General features: G+C 48.6%; 1 pseudogene; it reads left to right on the top strand.

Annotated features, from left to right (window-relative positions):
* The first annotated feature begins 446 nt into the window (after positions 1–446).
* Positions 447–1,879, top strand: LOC147158170 (uncharacterized; annotated as a pseudogene).
* Positions 1,880–6,884: the final 5,005 nt, after the last annotated feature.

The following is a 6,884-nucleotide window of genomic DNA, read 5'->3' as shown; positions in this document are numbered from 1 at the left end:
GACTTTTGTAAAAACATTACGTGCCTGCATGTGTCATTGTTTAAGCCATATAATCAACAGTGGAAAACAATGGGAGGTTTCGTTAAAATGGGCCAAATTGCTAAAGACTGGCAACCCGATGTAAAGAATCCTGGCACGGAGTTTAGCGAATCTATGCAAATGACAAGGGTGCCACTTTTTGGGAAAGTGCAAGTGAGCGCGGGATGCCACCTCCAACAAATTTGGCAAGATGCCGACTTGTATCGCCTAACGGAGGATGAAGACGTGCTTTTAGAGGGGGTCCCACAATGTTTGTGGTCAACAGGGCCAGCCGATGTAGGGTTTATTAAATCAGCACGTCCAGTGCAAAATAAGCCAAAAATCTGAGTATAGACTGAAGAAAAGTGATGTGGGTTTTAAGGAAAATTCTACTTATAGAGACAGATATTCACGCTGAAATGATAACCATGGTTTGCATTCCGGCTAACAATGTTACAACTGTTATTATACCATGGTCGCAAATTGTGTTGCGGGAGATAACTGCCTTTGCAGTGAGTCGTCATGCATATGGCGCACAAAGTTATGGTCGAGGCTATGTCTGGTTTTTGACATCCAGGCTTAGACAGTGGGAGGGGCTGGTAGCAGAGACAGGACAGGACTGGTCCGAGTGGACAGGTGGGAAATGTGCTAAAATTCTTAGACCCCAGATTAAATTGACAATTGTAGCGATAGGCATTGAATTGACTATTAACGCCACCAATTGGGACTGCGGTAATGGGGCATGTGAGGAGCTGGATTTGTGCCCGCATACATGGGCGCGTCCGTTTCACACTATCAGGGTTTGTGTGTCATCTGTTCTAAAAGATCCTGTGGAGGCGGTCCAAGCTCCTAAATCCAAAAATATCACCACAAAACCTAGACCATCCAAAATCCTGATTAAGCTCAAAAACAAGGTTACTGCCGACGATAAATTCTAAGGTGGAACTGGGGTTACTCAATTTAGCAACAATTGGCTTTTGTTGATGGAGACTACTGCTAGGGCGCATAAGTATAGCTGTGTTACATGCATGGGTCCAAGACCACTACTACGAGTAATTCCGGCACTTCTTACGCTTGATTGTTTTGTCGAAATTGTATTTACTGAAATAAGGTGTATCCCATAACTAAGACTACAAAAAATAAGCCAATTTTTTCCACTCGTGTTGCAATGTCTAACTTTTCTTATATTAATCTTACAGGACAAGGAAGTAAAGTGGGGATCCTGAATTCCACTGAAACAACTGTGTTGCAGAACAGTCCCTTAGTGTCGCACAGTGACGTGTGGTGGTGGTGCGGTGGTGACAAACTGTTTGATACTTTGAAAGGAGCATCTGGCGTTTGTGCACTGGTGTCACTCCTCTTACCAGTATCTGTGTATCCATTTTCAGCAAGAGACATTCAAAGGGGAATCTCAAAATTGGAACCACCTGACCTATTCTCCAGAGGACGACATTCTACATGGAGAGATGGTGACCCAACCTATGTTGACGCGATTTGCGTTCCCCGTGGCGTACCAGATGAGTATAAATTGGTCGACCAAATTGCAGCGGGGTGGGAATCCATTTTTGTGTGGATTATACCTAATAAAAATGAAGACCGAATCAACTGCATCCACTATAATGTTCAAAAACTGGGTAACTATACTGAAACAGGCTTTAATGCCGTAAAAGAACAATTGGCTGCTAATCACTCATGGCCTTCCAGAACCGCATCGTGGTCGACATGCTCCTGGCGTAACGAGGAGGAGTGTGCGCTATGTTCGGTGACCAGTGCTGCACATTCATCCCGAATAACACAGCTCCGGATGGGTCACTCACAAGGGGCCATCGAGGGCCTGCGCATCCTGAACCACAAGATGTAGGAGCATTCGGGGGTGGATACCTCCACCTGGCTTGTGTGGTGGGATAAAACATTTGGAAAATATAAACATTTAGTTTTTTCTGTTTTGGTCTCTACAGCTGTGTTTATGGCTATTCTTACTCTGTGTGGATGTTGTTGTGTTCCCTGCATTCGCGCATTGTTCAACCGGCTTATCTCAGCCGCTATAGCCCCTACAAATTCTAAATTGGCAGAAATGTATCCTTTGCTTAGTAACAGGAATGGTGATTTGAGTGACATTAGTGACTTACTCAATTTGGAGGAAAACATTTTCCTCCCTTCAGATCCTTTCTACTAGTTACCTGTCATTTATGACGTTTTGCTGTCTAACTACATTTGGCGACTGGTTAATGATTCAATTGGAATAAAGCCTTCTAGGAGTTTCTTTTGATGATAAGTACTAGTGCAAAAGTAGAATAAACAGGGGGGAATGTTAGGAAAATTATAGATATTTATTATGCATTTGCTAAAACTTATTTATGCTGTTTGTTGTGGGAATTTGTGCATTGTGCCTTTTGCCAAACCTATTCAGAAAGTCTGCAGTGTAGAGCTGTTTGCAGTGAAGTGTGGGATGAAGATCGCCTTGGACAAACGCAGTTGAGGCCCAGGAGACGCTTATCAGATCCACGACTGGCGCACGGCTGACGCACGGCTGACACACGACGACGGCTGCTGAGAGTTAGGCAAACTGGGCAAAACAAATGACTAAGCATAAATGCCTTGCCTTAGAATAACATATGATTGATGTAAACACCTCTCTGTTTTTGACACTTTGTATGGGCTGGGGAGGGGCTTTTGCTGTGTTCAATAAAAAACAAGGAGAACGGGAGGACAGCAGGCATGATTGTGTCTCGGTTCCTTGTTCGCTTGCTGACAACAAAACCATTGGTGTCTTTGCTTCCTTTTGTTGAGCGGTAATTTCTACAAATGTCAACGGACGAACCTGACACCAACTCAAAGTCAGTTGCACAGGTGAATATCAAATTCTGTCCCCACTGCTGTTTTGCTTAGGCCTGAACCCACTCAGTCAGATCATAACCAAGAGTGGCTTCAGGTACAGGTTCAGAAATGGAACAACGATCAGCCACTTCCTCTAAATGGATGACATAAGCTATATGCCAAGAACGGGTGTGACATTGACTTCCTGATTCACCTCACAAGGATATACAGCAATGACATTAGAATGTCATACAGACTAGATAAGTGTAGTTAAATGGCATCAAAGCGAGGGAAGATGTTCATGACCGAAGGGATTAAACTACCTGAAGGCAGCATAACAGATGTGCATGACAGCTACTGTACAAATACCTTGGAATTCCGCAGGCAAATAGCAACCAAGAGGATGCAGTTTGAGGGGCAGCTATGGCCAGATCCTGAATAGCCAGATGGATGGCAAGAATAAGATCTAGGCCCAACTGGCAGACCACAGTTCAGCTCCAGACCACAAGACACTTTCATCCAGACTTCCAAAAATATGTACTGGGCGGGAAATATATTCATTTTTGCTGATGGACGATTTTCGAATAGGCACGCGCGAGGGCAGCTATGCCTAAGCCGGGTTCCTTTGACAGAGCCAGGGTCCTTTGACCGCTCGCAAACTTTGGTTTGTTTTTTACGACAAATGTGATGAAGTATGGCATTGTAAAAAGTCAGAAAAGTAGACACTGAAAAGTGAATGGACTGAGGCGTATGCTTTAATTTTACCGGCATTGAGCGCTACATGCACCGTGTATCTGCCTACAAGTGGGCACAACACAAAATTCCTTTTAGTGACTCCAGAATGCTCTAAGAATGTTTGGAAGCAATGGCAGACATGCTATTTGAAGAGAAAGAAGGAGAGCAACATAAGGTCCATGCACTCGGAGGATGTGCACCCCCAGATGGATAGCGCCGTCCAAAGTGCCCGGTGTATTTCGCTAACTGCGGATAAATGAATCAACTGATGTAAGTGACAATCCTCAGCTTTTGGTGTATGTCCGATTCTATCACGAGGAGAATAAAACATTTATAGAGAAATTTTGTGTATCACAGCTTTGAAAATACATACGAGAGGAGAGGACATATTTAGCCATAAAGGAAATGCTGAAAGAGAAAGGAAATGATGTGAAGATTGTTGTATTCATAACTAGGGATGGGGACCCTTCCTTGAAAGATTTAACAATTGAGTATTTGCACAACAAACAAAATTTATGAAATAAATATTTGAACAATAGACTAAAAAATAAGTTGAATTATTTAACAAATTTAAGTTTTTGTCAATTAGTTGACATGTTTTTCCATTGAACAAAAAAACAAAAAATGAAATAATTGCGGTTGGGTGTTTTTCATGTCCGGACCCCGGTCAATTGGGCTGGATTGGGTTAGTGTACCTCTTGCCAATTTAGTTGGGGACCCCTGATCTGGGCCATTAATACATACGCCCAATTAGATACTCTGCTGGCATAATACGCTGGCCACTGGAAGTGATGCAAGTTACTGATATCAAGACCAGAAATCTCCTTTTAATGCATAGAGGGTTCCACTCCAAGTCTAGAATCCAGAGGCTGTATACACAAAGCTGAAAGAGGGGGCCATGGACTAGTGAGCGGCATGGAGAAAATAACAGGCCTCCAAGAATACATCAAGATGATGGACCCCAAAACAAACAGCATAATACATTTATTTTGCCTGTGATTAACAAACCAGACCGATTATTATAGTAGTCAAACAACATTTCACCCCTCCGTGAGTCATCACCTTATCGTGGTGGAGGGGTTTGCGTGTCCCAATGAACCTGGGAGCTATGTTGTCCGGGGCTTCATGCCCCTGGTAGGGCCACCCATGGCAAACAGGTCCTAGGTGAGGGACCAGACAAAGCATGGCTCAAAGGACCCCAATGATGAACACAAACTTTGGATTTTCGTTTCCCTTGCCCGGACGCGGGTCACCGGGGCCCCCCTCTGGAGCTAGGCCTGGATGTGGGGCTCGAAGGCGAGCGTCTAGTGGCCGGGCCTACACCCATGGGGCCCGGCCGGGCACAGACCGAAAAGGCAACGTGGGTCCCCCTTCCCATGGGCTCACCACCGATGGAAGGGGCCAAAGGGGTCGGGTGCGCAGTGAGTTGGGTGGCAGCCAAATGCGGGGGCCTTGGCGGTCCGACCCTCGGCTACTTAAGCAAGTTCTGGGGACATGGAATGTCACCTCTCTGACAGGGAAGGAGCCCGAGCTGATGTGCGAGGCTGAGAAGTTCCGACTAGATATAGTCGGACTCACCTCCACACACGGCTTGGGTTCTGGTACCAATCCTCTCGAGAGGGGCTGGACCCTCTTCCACTCTGGAGTTGCCCACGGTGAGAGGCGCAGAGCAGGTGTGGGCATACTCATTGCCCCCCGGCTAGGCGCCTGTGCGTTGGGGTTTACCCCGGTGAACGAGAGGGTAGCCTCCCTCCGCCTACGGGTGGGGGGACGGGTCCTGACTGTTGTTTGTGCTTATGCACCGAACAACAGCTCAGAGTACCCACCCTTTCTGGAGTCCTTGGAGGGTGTGCTGGAGAGCGCTCTCCCCGGGGACTCCCTCGTTCTGCTGGGGGACTTCAACGCTCACGTGGGTAATGACAGTGAGACCTGGAGGGGCGTGATTGGGAGGAACGGCCACCCCGATCAAAACCCGAGCGGTGTTTTGTTGTTGGACTTCGGATTTGCGGCCGTATGTGTTGGACACTCGGGTTAAGAGAGGGGCGGAGCTGTCAACTGATCACCACCTGGTGGTGTGTTGGCTCCGATGGTGGGGTAAGATGCTGGTCCGACCAGGCAGGCCCAAACGTATAGTGAGGGTCTGCTGGGAACGTCTGGCAGAATCCCCTGTCAGAAAGAGTTTCAACGCCCACCTCCGGCAGAGCTTCTCCATTGTCCCGGGGGAGGCGGGGGACGTTGAGTCCGAGTGGACCATGTTCTGTGCTTCCATTGTTGAAGCGGCCGATCGGAGCTGTGGCCGTAAGGTGGTTGGTGCCTGTCGGGGCGGCAATCCTCGAACCCGCTGGTGGACACCAGCGGTAAGGGATGCCGTCAAGCTGAAGAAGGAGTCCTATTGGGCCTTTTTGGCCTGTGGGACTCCGGAGGCTGCTGAAAGGTACCGGCTGGCCAAGCGGAATGCGGCTTCGGTGGTCGCTGAGGCAAAAACTCGGACATGGTAGGAGTTCGGTGAGGCCATGGAGAACGACTTCCGGACGGCTTCGAGGAAATTCTGGTCCACCATCCGTCGTCTCAGGAGAGGAAAGCAGTGCGCCATTAACACTGTGTATAGTGGAGATGGGGTGCTGTTGACCTCGACTTGCGACGTCGTGAATCGGTGGGGAGAATACTTCGAAGACCTCCTCAATTCCTCCAACACGCCTTCCTTTGAGGAAGCAGGGTCTGGGGACTCTGAGGTGGGCCCCCCTATCTCTGGGGTCGAAGTCACTGAAGTGGTTGGAAAGCTTCTCGGTGGCAGGGCCTCGGGGGTGGATGAGGTTCGCCCGGAGTTCCTAAAGGCTCTGGATGTAGTGGGGCTGTCGTGGTTGACACGTCTCGACAACATCGCGTGGACATCAGGGACAGTGCCTCTGGATTGGCAGACCGGGGTGGTGGTTCCTCTTTTTAAGAAGGGGGACCGGAGGGTGTGTTCCAACTTTAGAGGGATCACACTCCTCAGCCTCCCAGGTAAGGTCTATTCGGGGGAGCTGCAGAGGAGGATCCGTCGGGAAGTTGAATCTCGGATTCAGGAGGAGCAGTGTGGTTTTCGTCCCGGCCGTGGAACAGTGGACCAGCTCTACACCCTCAGCAGGATCCTTGAGGGTGCGTGGGAGTTCGCCCAACCAGTCCACATGTGTTTTGTGGACTTGGAGAAGGCGTTTGACCGTGTCCCTCGGGGAGTCCTGTGGGGGGTGCTTCGGGAGTATGGGGTACCGGGCCCCCTGATACGGGCTATTCGGTCCCTGTACGACCGATGTCAGAGTTTGGTCCGCATTGCC

Source organism: Leptonotus elevatus, chromosome 19, assembly GCF_054856555.1.
Source record: "Leptonotus elevatus isolate MCC_2025b chromosome 19, RoL_Lele_1.0, whole genome shotgun sequence".
Taxonomy (NCBI): Eukaryota; Metazoa; Chordata; class Actinopteri; order Syngnathiformes; family Syngnathidae; genus Leptonotus; species Leptonotus elevatus.
This window is presented reverse-complemented; position numbering and strand designations above follow the sequence as displayed.